Source organism: Vicugna pacos, chromosome 1, assembly GCF_048564905.1.
Source record: "Vicugna pacos chromosome 1, VicPac4, whole genome shotgun sequence".
NCBI classification, from domain to species: domain Eukaryota; kingdom Metazoa; phylum Chordata; class Mammalia; order Artiodactyla; family Camelidae; genus Vicugna; species Vicugna pacos.
In genome coordinates this window covers 75,302,827-75,319,425 of record NC_132987.1, presented here as the reverse complement: position 1 = coordinate 75,319,425, position 16,599 = coordinate 75,302,827, and the positions used below count along the sequence as shown (strand labels likewise).

At 38.0% G+C, this 16,599-nt stretch overlaps 1 protein-coding gene across 2 annotated transcripts in view; it reads right to left on the bottom strand.

Annotated features, from left to right (window-relative positions):
- LOC102536955 (uncharacterized protein NECTIN3-AS1-like) overlaps positions 1-16,599 on the bottom strand; it is a 232,031-nt gene that overhangs the window by 22,588 nt on the left and 192,844 nt on the right. The window contains exon 8 of one of the 2 annotated variants that reach the window (XR_012074796.1): positions 7,288-7,367. The exons of the other annotated variant lie outside the window; for it this stretch is intronic. The gene's annotated coding sequence lies outside the window, so the exon portion shown is untranslated. Of the gene's footprint in view, positions 1-7,287; positions 7,368-16,599 lie in introns of those variants that run through there. 2 annotated transcript variants of the gene reach the window in all.

The following is a 16,599-nucleotide window of genomic DNA, read 5'->3' as shown; positions in this document are numbered from 1 at the left end:
GCAGATGGAAGCTCCCTGCAATGGTATCAGTGTTTTTAGCAAGGAAGAGACAACATAGACAAACACCGAACTTGAGAGGCATAGCTCCTTCACTCCAAAAGAGGAAAAAAAAAAAAAAATATATATATATATATATATATATATATATATATATCTATCCCAGGTAGATCTTATTAGAGAGGCCACACATTTCTTTGAATAAACAATTAACCAGTGAGGGAAGTGTTTACTCACAGTAGAAGAATCAAGTCTTTGTATTATGTTTCAATTTGTTTAGTATTTTTCAAATATTCCACCTTCAAAAACACAATTTGAATCTCTACTATGTATATGACTATATTGGGCTAGAGGTCCTTTTCCTGGGGGAAAACCTACAGTCTCCCTGGGGGAACAAGGTTATATTTGAAAACAGATTATTCTGTAACCAAGTGCTGATTTCACACAGCTAGGTTTGACTGAGGTTCAAAGAAGAGACAAACTAACGTGGCCTGGGGCATTCATCTACACTGAAAGTCGGGAGCAGGCAGGTCAATGCATGTATAAGAGAGTGCTCAACAACTAAAGGAAGCCTTGAACCCACAACTCATGACTTGCTTTTACCCAGATCCCTACCTCTACCCCCGGGGACTTTCACTCCAACCAGGGGTTCTGGATTCTATTTCCCCTGGTCTCTGCTTCTCCATTTACTGTTTTCTTCCTTGACGCAGGCTCCAGACCTAGATATTCACTGTTTGCCACAAACTGTAGTAAAACTAACAGGAAGTAACTTTTATGTTAGTCCCTGTACATGCATTGCAATGCAATCATCCTGTGCCATATTCAATTTTATAGTTGTTGACACATTCATACATATAGCTGCACAAAAAGTCAAGGTAATATGTATAGCCGGAAAGAGCTGCCTCAAATTTGAACCCACATCTCAGTTACAAATGGTGTATTCTTTCTACTCCGTCATGACACCATCCTGTCATTGCAGAAGATATGATTTCATTGCTTCTCCAAATTCTCACTCTAAAGTGTCCTTAATGTAGAACAGAGTAGGCACTATGCAAAGAAGACAAGGACTAGAGAAGTGATGTCAAGTTTTATCTTAAAAAGTCACATAAATTTTGCCTCCTAATGCTTCCCATTTGTTTCCTATTCCTGTTATGGAATATATTCCATAATATATTCATATTTGTTTTATTATACAAATAATTTTCTGTCTTTAGGTAAATGGACATCCTAGAGCATGTGATGTGTTCACACTGTGGTTTTGCATAACTCCTAGGGATCCCTTTAGGAATACAGAGATCCCAATTTAAGAATTATGACCAGTGTTGAGATGTGAAAATGGGGGAAAAAATAACTCAAGGTGAAAAGAGAACACTTTTTCAGTATGACTTTTCATAAGCTAGAAACAACTATCTTTACATAAACTCTTCTATAGTTTGAAAAAGTGGAAACACTTCCTGACTCTTTAATGGGCAAGCATAAGTTAGATTCTAAAATCCGCCAAAGACATTAAAGAAAAATCTAAATGAGCTAATTGAATCAGTAAACTCCAGGAACCCAAGGATAGCTCTCTGATGGAACTTAGTCTCAGGTACAACCATTAGAAGCAACTGTACCTAGAAGCCAGGGAAGAAATGCACAGGAAAAAACCAAGATCCAGGGGCTCTTGGCAGAGCACCAACAGTGTTCCTACAGGTACTCCACCAAAGAAAATATCCAAGTGGCCATTTTGCATGTGAAAATTTTCTCAGCCTCATTAGGGAAATACAACTTAAAACCCAGTGAGGTATCAGTTCACACCAACTCAAATGACTAAAATTAAGTAGATTAGTAATACCAAGGGTCAGCCAGAATGAGGACTGTGGTGAACACACACGCTGCTGCTGGGAGTGTAAATTGGGGAAGCTGGTGATACCTATGAATGCTGAACCTAGGCGTACTCTTTGATCTTGTCATTGCACTCCTGGGTATATGTCCCAAAGCAATTCATAAGTATGTTTACCAAAAGTAGCACCTGAATGCTCCTCAGTGCTGTTCATAGTAATACCAAACTGTGCAACATCACAAATGTCCATCCAAAGTAGAATAGATAAACAGATGGCATACCCACATAAGGAATATTACACCATAATATAACTAAATGAACTGCTGCCATACACAACCCCATGCATGAACTTCACACACATAATACTGATCAAAATAAGACAGTCAAAAATGAGTGCATATTGTATGATTCTATTCATGTAAAGTTCAAAAATATGCAAACCTAATTGTGGGATTAGAATTAGTGAAACCTTTTGAGAGATTTCCTTTGGAGAGGGGTGAGTAGTGACTGGGGGTGACCAAGAGGAATATCTGCTGTAATAGCAATGCTGCATTTCCTGATAAGAGTAGTGGTTTAATTGATATGCTCTTTTTTAATATATTAATTGATATGCTCTTTTTTAATATATTTAATATATATTTTAATATATTAATAAAAAAGATATATATATCTTTTTTAATATTTTTAATATATTATATATAATGTATAGTTATGATTTATGCACATTTCCATATATGTTACACTCTAATTAAATTTACTTAAAATATAACTTTGCAGAAAACTTCATTAAAAGGAAACAAAGCATGGCATGTTCTAACATTCATATGATTGACTCATGAAAACTTTAAATTACTAATTTACCAATAAAATTGTTGATTGATTAAATATATATAGTGTAAACAGGAAGAGATGTTTTTGCACAAATGTGAAATTTGATATTTCTGAACATTAAACTTGGCTCTGAGTGTCATGACTGCCAAGAGAGAAATGGAAAGATGATGGTTTATATATTCACATTTTTTTTTGAAAAATGCTCACAGAGCATACCAATTCATCAGAAAAAAATGATGGCATTAATTTTGGAAAAAATTTATCATGTTCATTAATGTATCTTGAACATGGGATATTCCAAAGCTTCAAGAGCAAGATCCATTGCTTTATCACAATTAGAAATTTTCAACATTACTGATGTCATATGAGATAAAGGATTGGGAATATTTTTATCAAGATGAGCAAAATGAGCTTGAACTTGGTAATTATCAATATTCAGAAAGCAATCACTTTTTCTTGAGTCTCACCATACCTCAAGCATACTATCCAAAATCATGGCAAATGCACTTTTGTTTTCTTTGGGCATTTAATTTAATTGGGTATAACAGGAATACATTTTAAAATAAAAATAGATGTTACCCGTGTTATGGCCATATTAATGCTTTTAGCAAACAACCACTAAATCAGCAGCATGGAGTGTACACACTTAGTTAACTCACAAGTCTGCAGGCCAGATGGACACTGGATGATCTGAAATAACTTTGAGGGGACGTCTGCTAACTAGCATTCAAAGATGACCCTCCCATGAATTCCAGCTCCTGATAACTCTCGCCCTTGTAGAAACCCTCCCTTAGCATTTGGAATAAACCTAAAATTCATTTTTTAAATCTTTATCAAAGTTTCTAGATTCATGAGCAGTTGCAAAGAAATGTGCAAGGAAATCCCACACATCCCACTCCAGCCTACCTCAATGTTATTGTCTTGTACAAGTGTATGAAAACCAAAGAAATTAACTTTGGTACAGTCCACAGACTTTGTCTCTTTTTCACCGATTGCACACGCACTGTGCGTGTGTGCGTATGTTTGTGTGTGTGTCTATATAGCTCTATACAATTTTATCATGTGTAGCCTTACATATCCACCACCACTATCAAGATACTAAACCGCAGCACTGCACAACTCCTGCAGGTTGCTTCCTCATAGATCTACCTGTCCCCTTTTCCTCTAGTTCCCAACCACTGTAAACTTAACGTCTGCTCTCCATCTCTGTAACTACGGTACTTGACAAATAAAATGTAGTGTCATTTAACCTTTTGAAATTAGCTTTTTCCACTCAGCAGAATTTTCTTGACGTCTACCCAAGTTATTATGTGTATGAATAATTTGTTCCTTTCTCTTACTGAATCATATCCCACGAATTGGATGTGCTAGTATGTTTAACCACTGACCCACTGAAGGACAATGGGTACTTTTCAGTTTCAGTTATTATGAATAAGTGGCCAGGAACACTTGTGTAGAAGTTTTTGCATAAAAAGAAGGCTTCATTTCTCTCGGGTAAATGCCTGCAGATACGATTGCTAGGTCTATGGTGAGTCCATTTTAGTTGTGAAAGAAATCGCCAAACTATTTTCTAGAGAGACTGTACCATTCTACCTTCTGTATATTCTCTTTGGAAAAGTGTCCGTGCATGTTTTTTCTCCACTTTCCAACTGCAATTTTTTTCTGCATTCTACTCCTCCTCAACTCTTTCCCTAGTGTAACTCTCACCCTGAATTTCTATAATAATCATTCCAAGTGATTCTGATATATACTAACATTTAAAAATTAGAGCCCAAGGAAAAGAAATAGGGAAGGAGAATGAGGAGACAGCCAAATGACCTGCTCTGATCATTTAGAGGATGTCATCACTAAAGGATGAAGGAAAAGGAGACGAAAAGATGGGAAAGGTTCTTGTGGGGAAATGAAAATCCCCAAAGACGAAAATGTGATCCACTGCGTTGTTACTCAGCCAACTGTGCTGCTACTGAAAATCACCTTTCAGAAGCTGCTTCTCCAGAGTGTGCTCTCGGGGGACCCAGCAGAGTGGGGCTATGACTTTGCTGAAGGCAGGAACCTGGGCCAAGTCGTCTTTCCACGTCTCTTCCATCTCTATGGCTATGGCAGCTGTGGGGAAGTGGGGCTGAGGGTGTACTGAGCCAGAGCTGATGGTGAGAACTGGTAGCCGACAAAACTGGCACTTTGCCCTTAAAGCCACTGCACATTTTGGTGACTCTACTGCTTCAGCTGAAAACACTGACATGCCCAACTGTGAAAGCATCGACGAGAAAGGAAGGGGCAACACTCTGAGGTCTCCTTCAAGTGTCACAGGGAAGAGAGCGGAACTCTGGACTGCAGGAAGCTGAGGGAGCAAACTGCTGCTCTGGTCTTGAACAATCATTAACCAAGAGAGCCCAGTGCACACCCGAACCCTGAACGGCCAAATTGGTTTTTATGAAGTAGTGAGTGATAAACCGGGCAGATTCCTAGGCCGCTTCAGCTAAGTTTACAAGGGCCACCTGGAGAGTCTCATGGCGGCATTTTGAATAGCTGACGTGGACCTCATCCAGGAATGCTAACCTTCAGAGTTCAGATTTGCTACTTTCTTCATCAACTTCCTTTTTGTTTCTCTGAGTCTGGCAGAGTTTTATGTCCCATAGCAGATGGGACTCACCTGGGCAGGCTTGGGAGGGTCTCAGCAACTCATAGTCAGTTAAGTGGACTTTCTTACACAATTTAGTCAGGAAAAAAAAAGTGACCTTTTAGGAGGCTAATTCTAAAAATACCGTAGACCAAATGCCCCCTTTATATAGCAGTCCTCAGTTAAATCAAACACACTTCAGAAGCTGTTTCAGCAGAGATTTAGAACAGAACAAATCCTCAAGCCTGAGGGAAGAGCATATCAAAATTTAATGAGAAGTTAAGGCATCTCTTTTATTAAATTTATGGTTGAGAATGTTTTAATGAGTCAAGTTTTTTGTTATTTTTTTAACAGCCTCCTGGCTTCATCCATCCAGTCACCACATTGACCAAGTTCAACATAATTGCCACAGGAGGAGAAATGCCTCTAGTCACCAGCAGTATTAATTAGCTCTGATTATACATTTTCAAGCAAGAGTTGACCTCATCATGTAGGACAGCAAGTTCCACAGTTTCTCTGTCAGGACAAAATCAGGCAGTGACTGAAGGAAACCCAACATGGATACTCTGCCAAAGGCTTAATATCTAATCTAAATTAAATTATATTTATAATTAATATAAGCTAATCCACTGATGTAAACATTGCCTAGTGTCGTAAAGTAGTATAAGGAAAAGAAAAGGAAAGAGAGTGCAGAGAGAAGGCAAGGGAAAAAGGAAAAGCAAAGACAGGAGAAGAGATCAGTTTAAACACTGGAGGTTTGTGCTAAACAGATCATCTGTTTCCAGGAGCCTGGCAGATCTCCATGTATTTAACAGATCTGCATTATGTGTCAACAGAAAAGGCATGCCCATAGGATGCCAGGTATTCATTAGAATATTTATTATTTATATTCTGTCTGCCTATAAAGAAAAATCCAATAGCTTACTACAAACACATTAAATGCATAGATACAATTGGGGAAGGAGAAAGAATGTTGTTTGATTGAATGGACATATTAGCTATTAAAAAGAATGCAAAAAGCAATTCTTTCTCCAAGTCAAAATATGTAGCTAGATTGTTGAGAGACAAGAAAAGTAAGAGGCACTGCCCTCTTAACACAGGGATATTAGGGATAATAGTTGTGCCATAGGATCCTTTGTTCAATAGCAATAGCTAATCAACGTCTTGGCTTCCTGAAGACAAAATGTCAAGAGATCTGGCTCAGGGAGGCAGGATTTAGGTTTTGAGCCCCAAGAGAGCAGGGCCAATGGCAATCTGCCTTCTCTACTGAATTTCTGGCACAGAGAATAGGGTCTGGCATGTCATAAACACACAGTAAGAAAAAGTGAGATCGGTTTGACCGAGTCAAAGCTGAGAAATAATTCCTCTAAAAGTCAGGCAGTACCCATGAGTCCTGTGGAACTTGAAGGGATGGAAGATGTAAAGAAAAGAATTCCATGCTATTCAGGAAGATAAATTAAGAGTTACTAAATATGAAGTGATGATTTGAGTAGATTTTGTAGACTGAAGACCCCTAGGTGTTATTAATGTCTACATGCAGTTGGTATATTTCAAGTAATATGTATATAATATATATTGCATGTAATATATATAAAATTACATTTATTAATAGTAGAGTATTTGTTTATATATAGAGTATCAGATTAGATTCCTTTTGTTAATTAAGTTTCTTAATATTACTCTGTGGAAAGACTGCTTGTCCTGTATTTCAAATGTTATCCAGAATTTTGGGAAAGTTGATTCTGTTTGAAATACCCTATGGAACAAACTGCTTAAAGAAATTGATATAAAATTACATACATGGATGTGACGATGAAAAAGGAAAATTAAAAATCTGGAGCCAAAGGAAATTAAATAGAGTTGAAAGTGAAGACTAGGGTAAATACACAGAATACCTAGACCATGACCAGCACATGCACACATTCATGTCACCTGCTGATGGGACAGTTACAGTAGATCACAGCACTCTTCCCCTTAAGTTTTCAGGCTGCCACGTAACTCTTCAGCCGGTGCTCCAGATATCCAAAAGGGATTTAGTAGGGTTGTGTGTGGGATGAAACTTCTTCACAATCCCTGACTTGAGCCATAAGATGTAATTAGCTGTTCAAAAAAAGTAACCCACAAATTTGAGTTCCTAATAGCCTAGCTTCCTGATAGCCTAAGCAAATAATGGAGTGAGTTTTGTAGGGTTTTTTGGTAAAATCAAAGGAGTTCTTAGAGGAAACAACACATTTTTAGTACTTTTTTCTATAAAAGAAATTTCTTATAAAGACTTTTTATAGGGACATAATATTCTCAAAATATTTATATAGGAGATGTAACAGGTTTCATATTTTCCTGGAGCGCTGCTCAGTGAAACCAAGTCACATAAAAACAATGAAGCATTATTTGGTGAAGGCAAAAATTATCCGGTGAAGGCATTAGTCCTAGAGGACAGCATTCTGTCCCGTGGATCTGGAGGCTGTCAGATCCAAGGAGAGAGCAGAGAAAATTTAGAGAAACGACTGGCCTATGTGTCTTCAAGCACCACTTCTCTCAGCATTCTTTTGATAACAGTTTGAGGCTGCAATATCTAGAAAGTGAAGCTTTCTCCATTTTTATCCTCATTAAAAAACAGGTTGCACCATAGGTTACTAAAAGATATTGAATATAGTTCCCTGTGCTATACAGTATGAACTTATTTATTTATTTTATATATATTAGTTAGTATCTGCAAATCTCAAACTTCCAATTTGAAAATATATGTATGTTCATGTATGACTGAAGCATTATGCTGTACACCTGAAACTGATACAACATTGTAAACTACAACAAATACATATTCTGCCTCTCTTTCTCTCTCTCTCTCTCTCTCTATATATATATATATACAAAAAAAGAAATCAGGTTGCTATTCTTTTAGAGAAAATAAGGGGCACAATTAAGATTACAAAAAGGATTCTTCTTTGGGAGGAAGGTGGAATGATAAAAAATTTTTATTGACTTCAGAATAATTATTGAATACCTACATTGTGGCAACCACTGTGGAAGCCACCACAGGGACACAAATAAAACAAAAGTTCATGATTCTGGTGAGTGAAAGTATGAGCGGAAATAAGGAAATGGAGACCCATTCCCAGTGAAACACAGACTATCTTTGCAAAACACTTGATCTCAAAGGAAAGGAGTGATACAGCTAAAGATGCTCACTTAAATCATATTATGGAAATGCTGAAAATATAAGACAGCCAACCAGTCTGCCTAAATTATATCCTCAACATCTGTGGTGTCCAAGCTCCTGTCATTACAGTTTCCTGATGTTAACTCTTAAAACTGACAACTGTGTTAAAGAAAGTTTTTTTAAACAAGATATCCATTGATCAGAGGCTATCTCCATATATAGTCATTTATATTGTAATGCTCTCAAAAAATAGCATGAAAGATTGGAACTAGAGATTATCTAAAGTGATCCTCAACAACATACTATTTAAAGAATAAAACCACAGCTAGGCTTTGCATTTAAAAATATACCTGAATAAGCCATAGGGATTATATAGTCCAATCTCTTAATTTTAAATATAATTCTTACAAAACTACATTTCTGCTTTATTGCTTTCTGCCTTCCTTTATATTTTTTTATTCAATAAACTTTGAAGTTTCAAGGAATCTTAAAAGGTAAGGTCCAAATGAACCCTCCTTAGGGAAGAGAAAGAGGAATGGAGGCTAGTCGTTCAAGACTAAAAAACATCCTGGGAAGAATTATACAAAGCGCCTGGGGGTACTATGGGACAATGAGACGTATTATGAAAATATAAAATCTAATTTTATTGATTTTATATATTTTATGGATTTCCTTAAATGACCACAAATTTAGTGGCTTTAAAAGGTACAAAGTTATTTTCTTACAGCTCCAAAGGGACAGAAGTATGAAATCAGTTTCATTTAGCTAAAGTCAAGATGTCGGCAAGGACATTGCTCTTTCTGGAGGCTTTAGGAGAGAATCTGTTTCCTTGCCTTTTCCAGCCTTGAGAGCTGCATTTCTTGGCTCATGGCCCCTTTAAAACTGACAGCATAGCATCTTCAAATCTCTCTCTGCATCCATCTCATCACCTCCTCTTCTGTAGGAAAGCCTCCCTCTTCTTTTCCCTCATAAGGACCCTTGTGATTACATTTAGATCCCCCTCAAAACAGGATAATTGCCTCATCTCAAGATCGTTAACTTACTTAAACATATCTGCAAATAAGGTAACATTCACAGGTCCTGAGATTAGGACCTAGATATCTTTGCAGGCCAACTACCATGCTTATCAAGGGAAGCACACCTTTCCAAAGGGCCATGGAGGTTGTTCTAAAGGTGCTTATACGGAACATATACTCCTTATGCTCTAGTTACATATGTATATATACTCATCCACAAATATACACAAGCTTATGCTCTGGTTATATATAGAGATAGGTACATACATGTATACACACATACATACACAAATATACACAAGCTTGGAAATAAAATGAACAAACTTAAAGTAACTATATTTTTCACTCAACAATATAATAAACATTTTCTCCTACAAAATAATTTTTTAAAAGTTACATTAATATTCAACAGTCGATGTACTATAATTTATTTACTCTATGCTATAGTGTTGAAAATGGCTTTTTTGTTTTTATACATTGTTGTAATATCATTCATGTAGATGCCTGGTTATTTCCTTGGGATATTTATCTGAAGTATCGAAGAAGTAGAACTGCTCATTCACAGGATATGAATGGTTTTAAGTTTATAACGCACCTTCTTACCCATCCTTCAAGACTCACATCATACATCATGGCCTCTGTCATGTCTTTCTTGATAACCTTCCACCCCCCACCCAAAGGAAGCATCATTTTCTGTTCTTTAAGCCTACGTACTTTTTAGCTGCCTCTGTATACTGCATTGCATAATTATTTCTTAATGTCTGTCTTCTCTACCAGAGTATGAGCTCCCTTAGTAACACCTATTCCGTATTTTTCTCTTTATCTCTAGTACAGTATCTGACACAATAAGAGCATTTAATGAATACCTCTTGGAAGAAGGAGTGAATAAATGAATAAACAAACAAAATAATAAAAGAAAGAATGAGTAAAGAACACTATTTGGTCTTATTGATCACTGAATTTAAGTTTTCCATTACCCTTAGAGAGAAAATTCTTATCTCCCATTTTGTGAATGAAAAAAGCAATAATTTTCCTATCCTTTCCTCAAACTGCCTAATTCACCTGCTCTTCTAGGCTTCTGAATGCCAGAGTTTTTCATCCCAAAACTCAGAACTCTTTCAATGCATAGGAATAGACTTAGTCAAAAATCATTGTCAGTAAAGGACTTGGGCAGACATAGCCAAGTAGATAGAGATAGTGACCTCTTGCATTATTATACTATGGAATGTTTGCTATCACGGTCATATCTGGGGGAAAGTAGTGAGACTGCTTTGTACTAGTCATAATCTTTTATTCTCTGTCCTTAATTCTAAAGACACACTTTAAAAATCGATGCGAAATTTAATCATTCATTGTGAAGGAATGCACCCCCCTTCAAGAAAAATATTGAGTACCCAGTTTCACATGCGTTACCATATATAACAATTTAATCAAAACCAAGAAAATGACAAACCAAGTGGAAGTTGCTGTTCCTGATTAGAAGAAAAGAAATAAAAGAACATCAGCTATTCAGGGCTCAACCCCACCCCCTAACACACAGACAGATTCTTCTCCTTATCGTGCCAGAAGCTGCAGGAAAGCAGAAACGTTGGTTTTGTTCTCTGAGATCAAAAGACAAATATATCCCTCTCTGTGATCTCCCCTGTCTGACAGAGACATCCCTGCTTCACCTTGAGATAAGGAGAGGGATGATATGGTTGACCTCTTCATCTCTCTGTTTTTCTGCATCACTAGCAGATTCCCTTGCACACTCCTGTCTCTTTCTATATGTACTGAACATGCATTAGCATCAGAATCACATAAGGAAACTTGCTGTGGTCAGCAGAAGCACAAAATCAAGCCCCAGTGCTAAGTGGTTGTCATAGATTTCTACTTCTGTGCTGTCAAATCTCCAAATAACTGCAGTTCCAGACAGCCTGTTTGCTGACCTGGGGTACAGAGGGGCAGAAGGGTGACCCTGAAAGAGGCAAATAGATAAGTAAAGGATGTCAGGCCTCAGGAAGGACGAGGTCCACTACTTCACCCTCCTCCCTGCAGAGGAAACTTCAAACATTTGATAGGTCTGACAGAGTTTCCATTTCAAGGATGACTAGAATAAATACACTTAGAGCAATGTCTAGCCCTTTTAAAATGTCTCATTCTCCGTATGAGGAAAACGCTAACAATCATTGTATTTAAATGTTGTTTATGTTGGCAAAAACTAGATGTTGTTCCCAAACTTAGTGTTCCAAAATATAGCTACTGCACACAGATATTTTTGATGGGATAAGTAGAAAGGGGCCAGAAGCACAAGATTAAGCATTCTTTGAGGGAAATGCTTGGCAAAGCATACGACACCACAGTGAACCTGCAGGAAATTATTGTTACTTGTTTTACAAGGCCTGTGTGCTCAGATTCATCTGCTTAGAACTACGTGCGAAGAGCAGTTTATAAGTCTCTATTTCAGTGAGGGTTTTAATTTCTGGAGTTTATGTGTGATTTGTGCTTGTGGTACTAGGAGTGGCTCACCATCAATGAGTTCATTGTGCTTCTTCCCCCAGAGTCAATATGAACAATAATATTAATGCTGGTCATCATCTAAGTACTAAAACGATGCTTAAAGAAATGACATCTGGTTTTAGAATCTGAATTTAGAGTATATTACAGAGCCCTTTCTCAAAAGTATTCAAACTTGACTCTAAAGACAAAGAGACAAAGTATTCACTATTTTTTGTGTGTGTGGAGATACTTAAGTACTCTCTGAACCCTACAACTTTGACTTCCTGAAGTAGACTAGATACTCAAAGACATTTGCCTATGTTTTAATTTGTCAACATAGCAGGGATATTTATATTTCATTTGCCCCACTTTTCATATGCTAGAATGGCATAAGATCTTCTAGAACCTTGCTACTCAGAACGCAATGCACACATTAGCAGCATCTTGTGGCTAGAAAAGGGCACCTTGTCAGAGATGCAGAAACTCCCACCCTACCCCCAATGATGTATTGAATCAGAATCTGCATTTTAACAAGACCCCAGGGTGACTCGTATGCACATTCAAAATTGAAAAGCACGCTCCCGAATAAAAATAGATGTCTTAATAAAGTTCAGGCTGCTATAACGGAATACAACAGACTGGCTGGCTTAAAAAACAAATATTTGTTTCTCACACTTCTGGAAGCTAGAAAGTCCAAGATCAAGCACTAGCAGCTCTAATGACTGGTGAGGTCCTGCTTCCTGGGTTGCAGGCGTCTGTCTTCTGGTTGTATCCGCACAAGCTCTCCCTCCTCTTTTATAAAGACACTAAATCCCATTCCTGAGGGTTCCACCCTCATGACCTAATTACATAACTCCAAGACCCCATGTTCTAATACCATCATATTGGGGTTAAGATTTCAACATATAAATTTGGGGGGTGGTGGATACAAACATTGACTACCTAACAATAGGCAAGTAAATTCCACTTCCTTTTTGGTCTGGCTTCAATGAGATAAAAACAAACACATGTAAGTCTGTAAGAACAAGTAAGAGCTGACTTCACGGGAAGGGGAAATAGAAAGCAGACTGCATGGTATGATTTCACACTCTCCAAAAGGAGTTAAGCAACAGTTCTCCTGCTGAGACAAACCTAAGTAGGCAGCTCCCACTTATATTTGCCATTTCCAGACCTACTATGCCATTAAAGCCAGAAACAACCAAATGTACTATTCTAAAGCCTACCGCGCCCTCTTTGCAGAACTCTTTCCATGTGCCTAGCTCTGTGTTATGTGTTTTATATGCATCATCTCATTTAATCTCTTTCAAATAATTACTCTATGGTGCTCCAGATTCATATCTCTATTTCTTCTTAGGACAGGGCAGCTTAAAAAGTAAAAAAGGTGTATCTCACCCAGAACCAATTCGAATAGAGATGGATGAATAGAAAACCAAGAAAAATGTCCTTGGCTTCAGGCTCCATGTTGGCTGGTGCTGGATACTGTCAGCAGAGATGTTACAAATGTCTGGCAGGTGACTCAGAAGGTCCTGGGGTTGTAGAAAGAGCAAATACCAACAGATCAAGGGTAAGAGACCTTCAATACTAATGGAATGTGGTAAAGATAGTGTCAATCACAGGGCCAGAAAAAGCAAGATCAAAGGAATCAGCTAGAAGGGACACACCAATTATGTGGGAACCGCATCAGAGGCCTCCTGGAAGCAGGTAGAAAGCCGAGTGAGAAGTTTCCAGGGCACGATGGAGAAGCAAAGCTGGGCGGTCCTTGCTTTGGCCTCAGACCCCTGTTTACGGCAGCCTCCATTCTGCCTTTTTGTCGTAGCTTGAAAGGTGACCAAGTACAAAAGCTACCATCTGATAAAAAGTGGACTTGGGAAAATTCTATTTGTACTGTTACTCATCCTGTGCAACTTAGTTTTGACCGAAGTCAACCTTAGTTGCACGGGGCCTCAGAAGTCTGAGTTTTGAACTATAATCTGTGCTAAACAACATCAAAGGGTTCAAATACAGACGTACACACACTCTAAAATAATTGTTAATTATATTTACGTAATAATAATTTTTCTCACTTCCAGGTGCTCTAAGGAAAGTTAACACCCAGATGATATGATAAGTGTTAATGACAGCTGGCTGGCTGGCATCACTTCCATAAACGTTGCCTTCTGTTACTGCTGCTTCTCTGAGCAAAAATATCATTCTTTAAAGAACTGAGGGTCAGGATTCTGGGGGAAATGTCTGTATTTTTACATGTCCCATGGTTTTAGCTATGCTTGGTTAATTAGAACAAGCCCTGTTAATTCTAGTATATACCCTTTTAAGAGGAAGACCTTAGAGGTTTTTTCCTGTCTTAACTGGATTTGGTCTGTATTTGTTGTGCAAGAAAAGTCAAGATTTTTTCTTACTATTAATGTCCTATGAACCACGTTAAGTAAATACAGAAGCACATTAACATGTCCCCCAAAGCAGCATCAATTAATACTGAGTTTTTGGGGGAAAAATGTTGTCTTGGATTAGCTCCACAGGGTACTAAGTAGATGCCAAGAAGAATCCAAGAATAAAATGTTCAGAATTGCAGTTTAAGTTCTATGTACATTTTGACTTATCAGAGCTCATATCAATGTAGCAATGTATCTAATGATGATGATGATGATGATGATGATGATGATAATAACAACTCTGAGATGATGATGATGATGATGATGATAATAACAACTCTGACAAATCACTTTTATAGGATGTTTATATGACTTTTGTTAGTTGTTTTGTATAAATTATCTCTTTAATGCTTACAGGAAGCCTAGGAGGAGAAACTAATGTCCTTATTTGGTGGTCCAAGACACTGAATCACAGAAAGGTCATTTCCCAGCATAACACAGGTAAGAAATGATGGAAACTGAATTCAAATCCAGGCAGGCTGACACCTGAGCCCAAGCTCTTAGCCATCATGCTAGGTTGATTGAAAAGGAAGAAAGAGTCTTCCGCAAATCCATTCCAGGACTTCACCTAGATGGATAGTAGAGGAAGCTTCCAGCTGGTCCACTAGAGGAAGGCAGAGGCTGGGGCGTTCTCTCCAATACCAGAACCGACTAAATGCGCAACCACTCAAAAGGGAGACCCAGTATCCAAAATACTTTTAATTGTTGTGGGTCAGTGCAGAACAAGGGAAGTTCCTAAACATGAGCACTCTTGTGCTAAGAATGGCTCACTCTGTAGCCCTGTTTCCCAGAAAGCTGAAAGGAGGAAAAGAAAAAACTTGGACCAGAATGACAAAGAAAATAATTAATTAAAAGCAGCCTTCCTGGCATCAGGAATTCAAAATGAACTGTCTAAGAATTGGGAGATGCTCTAAGTCCTGCTGATAATCAGCTCAAACACCACGATAGTGATTTTTTGAAAAGTGAAGCAAGACCTGAAAGTTACCCTGAGTAAGGTCTGGGGACAACTGACATCTTTATGCTACACTTGTTTTATTCTACAATCCATACCCTTCCTGTCTCCCTAGCTGGTTATCAGCTCCTCAAGATCAGGGAAATGGTTATTTTGACATCTGTCTTATGATGCCAACACACTGAAGAAAAGCACAGGAGGCAGTCTCTTCTCTCCCTCCCTCCTCCCCCCACCATTGTGCTTATTGTTTGCAGCATCGTCTGAGAGAAGTAAAATTTATTAAGCAGCATTTATACACGAGACCAACTTACTCTTTGACCATTTATACACGAGAGCAACTTACTCTTTGTCCATTCCAGATATCAAATGCTACCCTTAAAACTGCAATGCTAACCCCTAAACCTGGGGAGTCACTGGGGAGTCACCCATGGCCTTTCAAGATAGATTAGGCTTATTGGAACACTTGTCCATTTTCAGAAGCCCAGGTTATTCCATCTTTGCCATAGTCTCTGTATTACACTTACTAAAGGGTTCTTATTACTAAACTAATCTTAGCTTTTGCACTTTCCAGAAGCACAGTCATTAAGTATCTTCTATGGAACGTGCTGTTTCCCTCCAATAAGCTTAGAAAATGTTGGCTGATGACTTGTTAGCTCACTCGAATAATAAAGTGAGTAAGAGCCCAGCCTCAGGCTTGCAGGCTATAAATCTCAATTCTGTGTGACTGTAAAGAAGTTATTTAACTCCTCTCAGCCTGTGCCCTTATGTGAGAAAACTGTATGGAAATAGTTACCTCAGAGGGTCAAGGTAAAGATAAAATGACACCTATCAGGCCCCTAACAGTGCCTAAAAGACACTAAACATTATACAGTTAACACTCAGTAAGTGTTGGACGTTGTTGTTTTCTTTCTTTCTAACCCCTTAATGCTTGAGTTTCTGTTACCATGTTCCTCTTTGCCAGCATCATGAACCTTCCTGGGTACCATCTTAAAATGTCACCCTGGAATCAGCTGCTTCACATACGATACTGGAGTTTATCATTGGAGACACTAGACTGCAATTTCCCACTAAGTGTCTTTAACATACAATTTCTCTTCATACAGAACTTCGTTCACCTTTCTCCTTCCTGAGGTTGACCTCACCTATCTCAATCCATGTTTTTTTTTTTCTTTTCATGCTCAGTGCAGCTTGAAGGCAATTCCATCAACAGGTTTTAGTCTCTCTATCAGTATGATTTATTGTATATCTGCAGGGTCTGGGTTAAAACAGTTTAAATGTGATTAGCTATGAATAAAAG